This window comes from Microcaecilia unicolor, chromosome 2 (assembly GCF_901765095.1).
Source record: "Microcaecilia unicolor chromosome 2, aMicUni1.1, whole genome shotgun sequence".
Classification (NCBI taxonomy): Eukaryota; Metazoa; Chordata; class Amphibia; order Gymnophiona; family Siphonopidae; genus Microcaecilia; species Microcaecilia unicolor.
The window spans coordinates 201,287,007-201,299,797 of record NC_044032.1 but is presented as its reverse complement, the minus strand read 5'-3'; the positions used below and the strand labels follow the sequence as shown (position 1 = coordinate 201,299,797).

Sequence of the window (12,791 nt, the reverse complement as noted above, 5' to 3'; positions counted from 1 at the left end):
TCTGCCTAAATGGGCACCAACCTGTAAAATATGTGCTATGTAAGCAACATGGGTATTTACAGAATAGTGCTTAGGCTTAGACTTCTTCTACTAACCTATAAATGTACTCACTCTGCTGCTCCCCAGTATCTCTCCACACTTGTCTTTCCCTACACCCCTTCCCGTGCACTCCGCTCCATGGATAAATCCTTTTATCTGTTCCCTTCTCCACTACTGCCAACTCCAGACTTCGCGCCTTCTGTCTCGCTGCACCCTACGCCTGGAATAAACTTCCTGAGCCCCTACGTCTTTCCCCATTCTTGGCCACCTTTAAATCTAGACTGAAAGCCCACCTCTTTAACATTGCTTTTGACTCGTAACCACTTGTAACCACTCGCCTCCACCTACCCTCCTCTCCTCCTTCCTGTACACATTAATTGATTTGATTTGCTTACTTTATTTTTGTCTATTAGATTATAAGCTCTTTGAGCAGGGACTGTCTTTCTATGTTTGTGCAGCGCTGCATATGCCTTGTAGCGCTATAAAAATGCTAAATAGTAGTAGTAGTAGTAGTAGGCTGGTTTTTGGCATATATGTGCATATATGCACATATACGTTGCCATAAACCTTAGTAATAATGCAGTTTAGTAAATCCAGAGGGAGTTAATTCACAGAAACAAAATCACAGAAATGCACTGTTTTATCATGACCTAATAAAGAAGACTCAAACCTTGAAGAAGGAAGCCATACAGGATTCATCAGTATAGTGATCACTGTTCCCTCAAAGCTGAGTGGGAGTTCTCCACCTATAGCACAGCCAGTGGGGGGTGGGGGTAGGTGCTGTTTACTATCACATTTTCAATAGTGAAGGACAGGCAAGCTCTACAGGACTCCAGGGAACCATCCTTTCCCTAGTGATTGAAAACACAATATTGAAGCATCACCTCCTTTCAGCTTTGAGGAAGCTTTGAGGTCTTTTCAGTCAGGAACTGGTCAAAGGCAAAGTACAGTGGTCCAGATATTAGAAAGCCTATTTCTGTCAGGCCTACTCTACAGTTTTGATTGCTGAGGGTTGTACTTATTTCTCCCTTTCTGTTCTAGATTTCTTCATTTCTCAGTTTCTCTTCTTTTTCTTATTCTTCTTCCCTTTGCATCTATAACAATAGATTTAAGCTTTTACATCTGCTGCAGTCTGCACATACTGACACCCACACTGCTCTATTGATTGCATTTTTACTTACACTGAACCACTTGTCTCATTTTAATCCATAGGAGGTGAATAGCCAAATGGCTCATTATTTTTAATTTGAATTGCCATTCCCATGTTTATACAGGCAACTCTGATAACATCTCAGCCAAGATAATTTCATTAACCTTATCTGTCACTGTATTCCCCATAGCCTCAACTATTTACCACATGGTCAATGTTTTATCACACTTTAGCACAATTGACCAAGATCAGTTTTGAAACAAAGATGATATATACTGTACACTCATCACTTCATCACTTAAGTTACTAAATATCATCCTAGACATTTTACTGGGTGGGTACATTAAATATTTTGGTGAGAAACACATACTAACTAGAAGGCTATATAAATGTAATAATGCTAGGCACAGTAATATGCAGTCAAGGTGTTGTAAAAGGGCTTTCAACAGCTCTGCTAAACACAAACATTTTAATAACATATTTTAACAAGAAACAACCAGGTTCCCTTTGGTCATTCCTTTTAACTTATTGCTGACAGTGAGAAGTGTAATTCTTCATATTTTGCTGAGGTTAAGCAATAAAAAGGCATTTATTCTATGCTTGAAACATCCCAAACTCTGGTGTTGATAAATAATAGAGCACAGTGGAACACTAACACAGATCATCAAAATAACATACCACTTTCATTATGCTTTGTCTAGAATTAACTTTGACATGGAAAATTGAATAAATATTATCCTGCCGCATTATGTTGTCAGAACAGTGCCAACAGATCTGGAAGGATGGTTAAAATAGATTTAAATCACTTAGGGGCCCTTTTATAATGCCTTGGTAGAGCTAGCGCAGCATTGGTGTATGAAAATCCAGCACTACCGCAGGCCTACCTTGGGATCTGATGCTAGTGCCTCTCCCAGTGTGCGCCACTTCAGGAGTGACAAAAAATTATTTTGCACCGAGGGCTTACACGGCAGTAATCAGCCCTGCCTGGTTACCTCCAGGTTAGCACAGGAGACCTTACCACCTCCTAAGTAGGTGGTGGTAAGGGCTTCCCCCAGAAATGGTCACACAGCCAATTCCTTTTTTTGACCTTTACCCACTGCAGTTAGAGGGACCTCAGCACTTGGCAAATCCACACGCTGACACTACTACAGGGTCCCTTTTACCACAGCTTGGTAAAAGAGGCCCTTAGTAAATTCGGAAAAAATTCTGAAGATAGACAACCCCATTTGATGTATTTACTCATCATCATCTAGATTTTTAGGTTGATGTATGAATTTGTTTCTGTTTGTTTATTGACAGACTTGATATAAAATGTTTAAGCCTGATGTCAGTAAAAACTATTATAAAATATAAAATTACAAAACATGGACAAACATGGTTTAATGGGACAAAATCAGAATAGGTTCAGTAAAGGGAAATCTTGCCTCATTAATTTGCTTTATTTCTTAGAAGTCATGAATAAACATGTGGATAAAGGTGAGCAGGTTGATGTAGTGTATCTAGATTTTCAGAAAGCTTTTGACAAAGTTCCTCATGAGAGACTCCTAAGAAAATTAAAGAGTCATGGCATAGGAGACAATGTTCTGATGTGGATTAGGAACTGGTTATTGGACAGAAAACAGAAGGTAGGGTTAAATGGTCATTTCTCTCAATGGATGAGTGTGAACAGTGGAGTGCTGCAAGGATCAGTACTGGGACCCATGCTATTTAACATATTTATAAATGATCTGGAAATCGGAACAATGAGTGAGGTGATTAAATTTGCAGATGACACAAAACTATTCAAGGTTGTTAAAACATGTGGACTGTGAAATATTGCAGGAAGACCTTAGGTAACTGGAAGATAGGGCATCCAAATGCAGATGAAATTTAATGTGGACAAATGTAAGGTGATGCACATTGGAAAGATTAATCTGAATCATAGTTACCTGATGCTATGGTCCACTTTGGGGGTCAGTAACCAGGAAAAAGACCTAGGAGTTGTTGTAGATAATACGCTGAAATCTTATACTCAGTGTGCGGTAGCGGCCAAAAAAACAAACAGGATACTAGGAATTATTAGGAAAGAGATGGTAAATAAGACAAAAAATACTATAATGTGTTTGTATCACTCCATGATGCAACCTCACCTTGAGTATTGCGTTCATTTCTGGTCACCGTATCTCAAAAAAGATATAGTGGAATTCGAAAAGGTTCAAAGAAGAGCAACCAAAAGAATAAAGGAGACGGAACTTCTCTCATATGAGGAAAAGCTAAAGAGGTTAGGGCTCTTCAACTTGGAAAAGATCAGGGTAAGGGGAGATAAGATTAACTTCTACAAAATCCTAAGTGGTATAGAATAAGTATTAGTAGGGGACACTCAAGAAAGTTACATGGAAATAATTTTTTAAACTAATAAGAGGACATATTTTTCAACTCAATGAATAGTTAATCTCTGGAACTCTTTGCCAGAGGAAGTAGTAACAGCGGTTAGCATTATCTGGGTTTAAAAAAAGGTTTGGACAAGTTCCTGGAGGAAATGTCCATAGTCTGCTATTGAGACAGACACAAGGAAGCAAGTGTTTGCCCTTGGAGTATTAGCATGGAATGTTGCTATGAATTGGGTTTCTGCCAGGTGATTGTGGCCTGGCTTGTCCACTGTTGGAAGCAGGATACTAGACAAGATGAACCATTGGTCTGACCCAGTATGGCTACTCTTATGCTTAACAACTTACTAAAGCTTAGCTCAAATTATCTGGAGCAGGGCCCATAGGAAAAAAATGGGCCCTGCTGCAGATAACTCAAGCTAAGCTTAAGTAAAAGACTCCCTTAAGAAGTGGTTTACAATAATTTATGGTAACAAAACCAATTCCCAATTGCTTGTTGAAAACACCAGATGTTTGCTCAAAAATATTTTTTTAGAGCTACCTTAAATATAGGTAGTGTCAATTTGAGTCAAATATAACTTGGAAGAGATTTGCAAAGGTAAAGGCAATAGTACGTAAAAGGCTGACTCAAAAGTGGACTCAAGGCAGTTGTGATACAGTGTGGGAATCAAAGTGATAGGAATAAAAACACTGGCCAGCCTTAAAACAAAAAAATAGGGATATGACAATGGCAATCCAATGAAGGGAGAGTTCAGGTAGACAATGACAGTCTCAAAATTTATTGAAGACAACTACTACTACTACAAATCATTTCTATAGCGCTACTAGTCGTACGCAGCGCTTCACAATTTAACATGAAGAAAAGACAGTCCCTGCTCAAAAGAGTTTACAATCTAAATCAGGACAGACAGGACAAATAAGGGATAAGGGTAGGACAGACAGATAGGACACATAGGGAAGGGACTATTGAAGAGAGGAAGACAAGATAAAGGTTACGAGTGGGTGACAAGTTAGAAAACAAGGACTCGACATAGAGCCTGCTTCAAGAGTCATGTAATCTATAAAAATACATATAAAAATATGAATATATATATATATATATAAACACATCAACAAAACACAAAATACAAAATGCCACTAGAGAATATAGCAATAATTAAAGACATAATTTAAAACAAATACGATAGTACAGTAACCTACTATAGAAAAATATTTCATGCACACAGAAGCTAAAAAACTAAAATCCTCATTGGATACAGTTTAGAAATACATACACATACATATACACACAGAGAACCATCATCATATGTGTATAAAAACATATACAGCCATAACTATATGTGTTAATAACTTCTAAAAGTTAAAAAAGGTGAACAAAAAAAATGTTCTGCATACCTATAATGCCTCAGTATAATCAGAAATGTGTATATATAATAGTGCTACAGGATTCTGCCAATTCTAAAGAACAGCAAAGCCAGAAACACAAAACCTTAAAAAGAATACAAGAGGACAATCAGTATTATGGCAGAGTAAAAAGAAAGTCAGCACTTCTCACAGAAACATCAGCAGGAGGCACCAACTATTTGGTGCTTCATTGAAAGCAATATAGGAAAAGCATACCAGAGAAAGTCAAGTAAAACAATCATAACACAATAAAGTGGAAAGGATGAATGTCCCACACTCATCCTTGTCTTTAAAGCATAGAAGAAACAGATAGGTGCAGGAGCTGTGTTGTGCTGGCTCAAAAGAGAACAATCTCCACCATTTAAATAGAACCCTGCAAGAAAAAAAGCATAAAAGATGCTCATGGACATTTATTTATTTATGACTATACCCCACATTTTCCTGCACAAGCTCAAGTTCAATGTGGCTAACAAGCTACAAGAAGACAATACACAATTTTAACTAAAAATCATAATCTCACCCATATCAACAAAGGAAAGAATTATAAATGCATATGCAAGTGGGGGAGGGGAGAAAAAACTAGGCATCGGCATCAATTAACAGAAAGGATATATTTCAAAAACTTACAAAAAAAAGTAATCATGCTGGGATCTAAATAAATCAATAATGCATAAAGTGACACACATGAGGCACAAAAGAAAACTAGAACCTCTACTATTTCACAAGAAATATCAAAGCTGTTATGCAAACCTACTAGAGTAAGAAACAATGAAAGTTATAATGATGTAAAAAAAACAATGATATCCATGGAAATCAGAGAGCGATGAATTGAAATGTGGATACCATGAGCACAGGAGTAATGTTACAAAGTTGTCTTATCAAATCTATGTAAGAAACACAGAAAAAATAATAACACTGAATAATCAACATGTCAAAAAATATAGCAACCACAGTTGGGACAAACAGAAAAAGAGAAGAAAATACCTACAAATGCAGCAGCTAAGCAGAGCAACGGCGTCTTGCCAAGTATATGCAGGAAATCAGGCTGCATTCAAGTGAATCACTATAAAAGGAGGATCCTGCCTCATTTTAAATAAAAAAAAAAAAATGACATAGCCCAGGAAACCAAAAAAATGATGAGACTGGTTATATCCATACAAATCATATAAAAAGGTCCCAGCCTTGGTTTAAATTACATAAAACCTCAAAAATTTACCCGGGAAAGTTTAGGAATGATGAGTCTGGTAAAAACAAACAAACAAAAAAACAGTGGATGGAGGTGAATGAACATTGAATAGAATAAAAGAAATACAACCACAAATTTTTAAAGTATCACAATATATAAAAAAAAATGAAGAATACAGGTATCAAAGGAGCACTGATCCTACTATAATAATGAAAACAATGGGGGCATAGTACAAATAAAACCAATATAGTTACAAAACTAAAAAACACAGACATCTAATGGGTAACAATAGATGTAAAAATTCTCTATAACAGCGTGGGTCAAGGGGGAGAGAGGAGAAAGAGGGAAGGGGGATGGGGAAAGAGAGAGTGAGGATAAGGAGAAAACAAAAGGTAGGAGGGGAAAAGGGAAGAGTGAGGGTAAAGTAGAATGGGAAGGAAAAAGGGGAAATGTAGGGGAGTGGGGAAGAAGGGGAGGGAGGGAATGAAAGAGAAGGCAAGAGGAAGGGACAAAGGAGGGGGAAGAGGGAAAGGGAATAGAGGGAAGGAAAAGAAAGAGAAAAAGGAAAGAATGATGAGAAAAATAGAAAAGACATATGGGGAGAAAGGGAGGGGAGGGGGAAGGAGAGAAGGGGAAGGGAATGGAAAAGAGTATGAAAAATAATGTACCAATACCACACTCCATTTAAAATACTAAAAACAAGAAAAAAACTTCATAGAAAAGGTCTAAGGTCCATCTCTAGATTTAAACCATTTGGTACCACAGTATGGATTTGAAAAATTAAACTTCTATTCCTCTTGTAGAAGGAAGAACTCTAAATCACCCCCTCTCCATCTCAGTTTTGTCACCTTAAAAAAACAAAAACTTAAGGTCACTGATAGAATGACCCATTTCATTCCAATGTGAACAAACAAGAAAGCAGACTAGGTAAAAAGAGAAGTGGTTTATTAAAATAATACCTCTCTCTCTCTCTCTCTCTCTCTCTCTCTCTCTCTCTCTCTCTCTCTCTGTATCTATATATATATATATATATGTAACAGAATGTCAGAACATATTCAAACCAGCTATAAAATTACATAGAATAAGATAAAATAAAGTTAGATAAATAATAAAAAATGTAATCATAACAATAAAAGCAAAAACAGTAAAAATCAAATGTAATGATAAAACCAAATATATAAATCTACATGTGATCAAACAAGAAAATAAAATCAAAAGAATCAAAACATATACAAGGAGAGGTGGAGAAAGAAGTACCTAAAAAGTCTAAGCTGTTTACAATAAAACATACATAATAAATTAAAAGCATATCACATATCAGCATAACATATAGCATCATAAAAGAAATCTAAATACAAACATTAGCTCTAAAAGTTTTGAATTTTACTCATCAGAAGCTTGTCTAAATAAATATGTTTTAAGGCTCTTACAAAAGGCTGACAAAGTTGGAATTATCTTCAAATCTTGCAGGAGCAAATTGTATAAAATAGGCCCAGATAGTGAGAACATTCTAGCACAAGACTTATGAAAATGAATTTGGTGGAATGTTGGAATACAATACATTACAGTAATCAAAATTAGGCATTACCATAGTCTGAATCATTCAATGAAAAATAGTCCTCTCAATCGGGCAAGCATTCTTAATTTGAAGAAAACAATTTTAAATGCTTCCCTCAGTTGACATTTCATAGACCTTTTGACTCATCAGGATTTGTATTTCCATCTTAGTGTCAAAAACATGTCTGAGATGAGGAAATCCAATATACCATTGGCAGAATGAGGCCCTGTTGCTCAGGGCTCCTGTTAGCTTCAGACTTCTTTGTCAAAAATTAATTGCCTTTTTTTGGAGTATGGTAAAGAGGAAGGGGGGACCTAAGGTTTTACCTAGAGGACCCCTACCATAGGCGCCCGGTATAAGAGGCTTGGGGAGGCTAAGCCTCCCCAGCCGCAGCAGGAAAGGGTTAGGCGTCTGGGGGGGGTTTGGGCGGGCGAACGGCGCCATGAGTGTCCCCTTCTCTCCCTTTCCCTTGCTTACTATCTGCCCCGCGCCATCTTTAATTTACCTCCATCCCAGCGTCGGCCGCGTCATTTCAAAGCCCGCCCTGCTGCCCGTCTCTATTCTTCCCTCCCTCCCTTCGTGACGTGAGTTCGTTCCGCAGAGTCCGCCCTTGAGGAAATGATGTCAGAAGGCGGGACTCTGCGGAGGTAAATTAAAGATGGCGCGGGGCAGATAGTAAGCAAGGGGAGGGAAAGGGGATACCCACGGCGCCGCTCGCCCAGATGGATGGAGGCAGGGGAGAGGAGAATTGCACTGGGTATGGATGGAGGGGGGGCAGGGGACAGAAGGGAATTGCTGGATATGCATGGAGGGCAGGGGAGAGGAGGGTTGCTGGACATGGATGGAGGGGAGGTCAGGGGAGAGGAGATTTGCTTACATAGATGGATGGAGGGGAGAGTAGAGTTGCTGGACATGGGTGGGTGGCTAGAGGGGAGAGGAGGGTTGGTGGACATGGGTGTATGAAGGGAAGGGCAGGGGAGAGAGAGGAGGTTGCTGGACATGGGTGACTAGAGGGGAGAAGAGGATTGCTGGACATAGATGGATGGAGGAGAAGACAGGAAGGAGATGCACATGAATGAAGGGGAGAAATTCTGGACATTCATGGAGGGGAGGGAAGACAGAGGAAGGAGATGCACATGGATGGAGGGGAAGGGAGAGAGAAGAAATGATGGACATGGATGGAGGGGAGGGAAGAGGGAGGAAGGAGATGAGATGAGGGAAAAGGGAGAAAACCTGCACATCGATGGAGAAAATAGGCAGAAGCTGGATCCACTGGAAAGTCAAGTCTGCAGAGGACCCAGCTTTTACTTAAGGATGTAAGGCAAGAAATGAAGAAGAAAGGCGGAAAGTAAAGAAATAAATGGAAAGGAAGCCCTGGAAACGGAGTTAAGAGGACAGATAGCAGCAGAATCGGATACTTGGCCAGCATGATCAGAAAAACAAAGTCACCAGACAACAAAGGTAGAAAAGATCATTTTATTTTCATTATAGTGTTTGGAATATGTCCACTTTGAGAATCAGGTGCTCAACATTAAAAGTTTATATTTATTTACTTATGGCATTTTATCCCACATTAAACATGAATTAGGGTGTTTTGTGACTCTACATGAGAATTGTGATATTATGATCCTTTGTTTCATATTGTTGACGGTCTGCATTTTCCGTATGGGTGGTATATTGATGTATTAGGTTCTGCCCAGTGTAATATTTATGGTACAGTAAGGTTCTGAGTGTGTTTTTGCACAAAGTTGTGCATAGTGTTTTGCAGTTGAGTGATTGTGGTTAGTATATGCTTTGAGCAACCACTTTATTCTTTGACATATGATACATAGCTAATATCTAAATTTAATAAAAGATATTAATTGTGACTTTTATTTTTATTTATTTTTTTTCTGTTTTATCAGACAATTATGGATTTAAGCTCCACCCCTGGCCCCACCCCTAACCACGCCCCCTTTAGCCTCCCCAAACAGTTGGGCCACCGACCGCCTATGGACCCCCTCATTAATCCAACTCACAATTTATAGCTTTGTGCATTGTCAAGGGTTACTGATGACTCAGGAGCAGTCCTTGCTGTTGGAATTGATGACCCAACTTAAGGCTTCTTTCAGCTCTAGGGTCCAAGAGCCCCTTCCTCAATCGGGAGTGAATACTTTATTGTTGGTTGGGTTTACAGAGTGGTTGGTAAGTGTTCTGCTCTCTCCAGGCTCTGCAGCCACTGTCTCAGCACTGGCTGTGCTTGACCCCAAAAGTATATGTAGTTTCCTGCCAGGTTTGCTACAGCATGGGGAGGGAGCTGGATTGATGGCAGATGAAAGAGAAAAAGATGCTTACATTTTACATTCAAGCCCCCTCACGTAGCCAAAGTCTGTTCACTTTGGCCTAATCTGCTATCATAACTTTGTCTGGTTTGGTGGCTCTGGAGAAAACCATCAGTGGCAGAGTATCAATTATGGAAAGGGCTCTGTGGCAGCTGGATTATTGCTGAAAAACTGAGGGATTTAAACATGCAGGTTATATCAATACAATACAAGAGACCAAAGTAGCAACGATGAAGCATATTACAGAATAAATTGGAGATTCTGGAGAAGAGAACAAGGGATTTAAATTTATGATTACTGAACTTCTCTCAAACTCCCTCCATTTTCCCCAAGGAACTTTTCAAGAGATTCCTTCAGAAAACCTTTGGGATAGCAGAGGGGACTGTTCCTCCTTTTCAAAAGGTGTTTTACTTTTCTTATCAATGGAAGGTAGAAGATCAAACAGTAAGTGATGAGCCAATTGAGGTTTCTCCAGATACCTTAAATTTGGTAAACTTTTTGGAAACAACAATAGAGGTCATCAGGATAGAGTGTCTCTGCTGGTAAACTTTGTGTTCAAGTCTGATAAAGATTCTCTATTGAGACTTTACTATGGTCAGCAGAAAGTTGTGTTTTTGGGCCAACATGTGTAGTTGTCTCGTGATGTCTCTAAAATTACTCAGGATGAACTTAGAGTTTTTCTTTTGTTATGTCAATAAGTGCAGTGGACAGTTCTTGCAATTTCCTGCTATGTATGTGATACAATTTAAGGTACAAATGTATGTTTTGGGGGTCTGAAAGCAATTAAGACTTTTTCTGGATCCTAAAAAGAATGTAACTGCATGAGCTATCTGTTGACTTAGGTATGCTTCGTTTTGAAGCACAGCTTGAATTAGCATATACACTTTCCCCATAAATTCTATATATGATGGCTTAAGTTGTGTGTGCTAATTTGGTTGCATTGCCAAATTGAATGCACAACTTAATTGATTAACAAGCCAAGCACCAATTAGTACTTAAACAATTGGCAGCACTGTGGCTTTAATTAGCATTCACACACCCAACTTTCTAGGAATATTCTGCAATGCGGTGTGTGTAAATTCTAATGCATGCAGTCAAAAAGGGGGCATGGTCATGGAATGGAATGGGTGGGTTATGGGCTATGTACACTATTGTGGAATACACCCAATCTGTGCCTAACTTAGACACAGGTATTTAGGTCTGGTTTTAGGTTGCCTAAATGGGTGTGCCTAAATTTTAGTCACAAAAATGGTGCATAGACATACTCTATACCTAACTTTAAGTTTGTTTGTTTATTTAGATTTTGCTCACAACTTTTTCAGTAGTAGCTCAAGTTGAGTTGCATTCAGGTACACTGGATATTTCTCTGTCCTGGGAGGGCTCACAATCTAAGTTTGTACCTGAGGCAATGGAGGGTTAAGTGACTTGCCCAAGATCACATGGAGCTGTAGTGGGATTTGATCCAGCCACTTCTGAATTGCAAGATTGGTGCTCTAACCACTAGGCCACTCTTCCACTCCACTATAAAGTGTCGTTTATAGACACTAACCATGTAGTTCGAGAAGGATGAGGCTAGAATAGAGACCTTTGGATCTGTCCAGTAACAGATCATTGGAGACTTTATCAAGCGCTGTTTCAGTTGAATGAATGGGGCGAAAGCCAGATTGAAGTGGATCAAGAATTGCTTGAGACAAAAGAAAGTCAAGGCAATGGTGGTGAACAGCACGTTCAAGTATCTTGGATAGGAAAGGGAGAAGGGAGATGGGGCGATAGTTGGAAGGACAGGTAGGTTCCAATGAATGTTTTTTTAAGGAGTGGTGTGACTACAGCACGTTTGAAGGCATCAGGAACAGTCACAGTGTTTTGTCTGTATAAGTATATGCAGAGTAAAGAAAGTAGTAAAATAAAAGAGAGATACAATAGAAAATTGTGGAACTGTTACTGAATGTAGAGATTATAGTGTAACCAGTTAAAAGGTCAAGTAACTCATTAGTAAACAAAGAATATGCATGAGATAGATTTGCATGCACTGCTTCAATTGGATGCAAATCTAACTCATGAATATTAATTGTTGATATCCTGAAAACATGATGGGACTAGATGTGATGGGACTAGATGTGCTTCAAGACTGGTTTGGGAATGGCAGTACTAGACACCAGGGACCCTCAGTAAGCCCAGGGACTAAGACATATATAAATGATAGAATATTATAATTTTTGTTAGTAATGTCAGCACAAGCATTTACACCTGATCTATGGCAGTTATAATTGGTAACATCTAAACCTAAACTACCCCCCCCCCCCCCCCCCCACACACACACACCAATATTCTGTGCTATTTTACTGGCCATGAATGGCTCCTGGTCAGTTAAATAACATTTAGCCGGCTAACTGTTAATATTCAGTGGGTTATCTCCTCTGAATATTTGTGGCTAGTTGCTTGCCGCTAACCTGGTATGTCATGCGATTTAACGGGGTAGCCACAAATATTCAGAACTGGCTGACTGAGTTTAGTGGGCACCTCAGACTGCATAAATAGCAGTCCTATCTTTTCCCACTATTAACTTAACCAGCCAGACCTGAATATTCACCAGAAACAGCCCAGCACTGAATATCTGGGGTCAGCACAGACTGTGGCACTTAAACGCGTTGCCTCCCGCCAGCTGAGTATTGGCCCCTATATGTGTATTTATGCTGTTAAACTTGTATTCTATAAAGGAAAGTAGTCACCTATTTTCTTCTGTAAAACAGGCTCCTGATAGGTGCCT

General features: G+C 39.1%; 1 protein-coding gene across 1 annotated transcript in view; it reads right to left on the bottom strand.

Annotated features, from left to right (window-relative positions):
• The window catches only part of LOC115463266 (contactin-associated protein-like 4), a 1,024,538-nt gene that overhangs the window by 400,074 nt on the left and 611,673 nt on the right, over window positions 1–12,791 (bottom strand).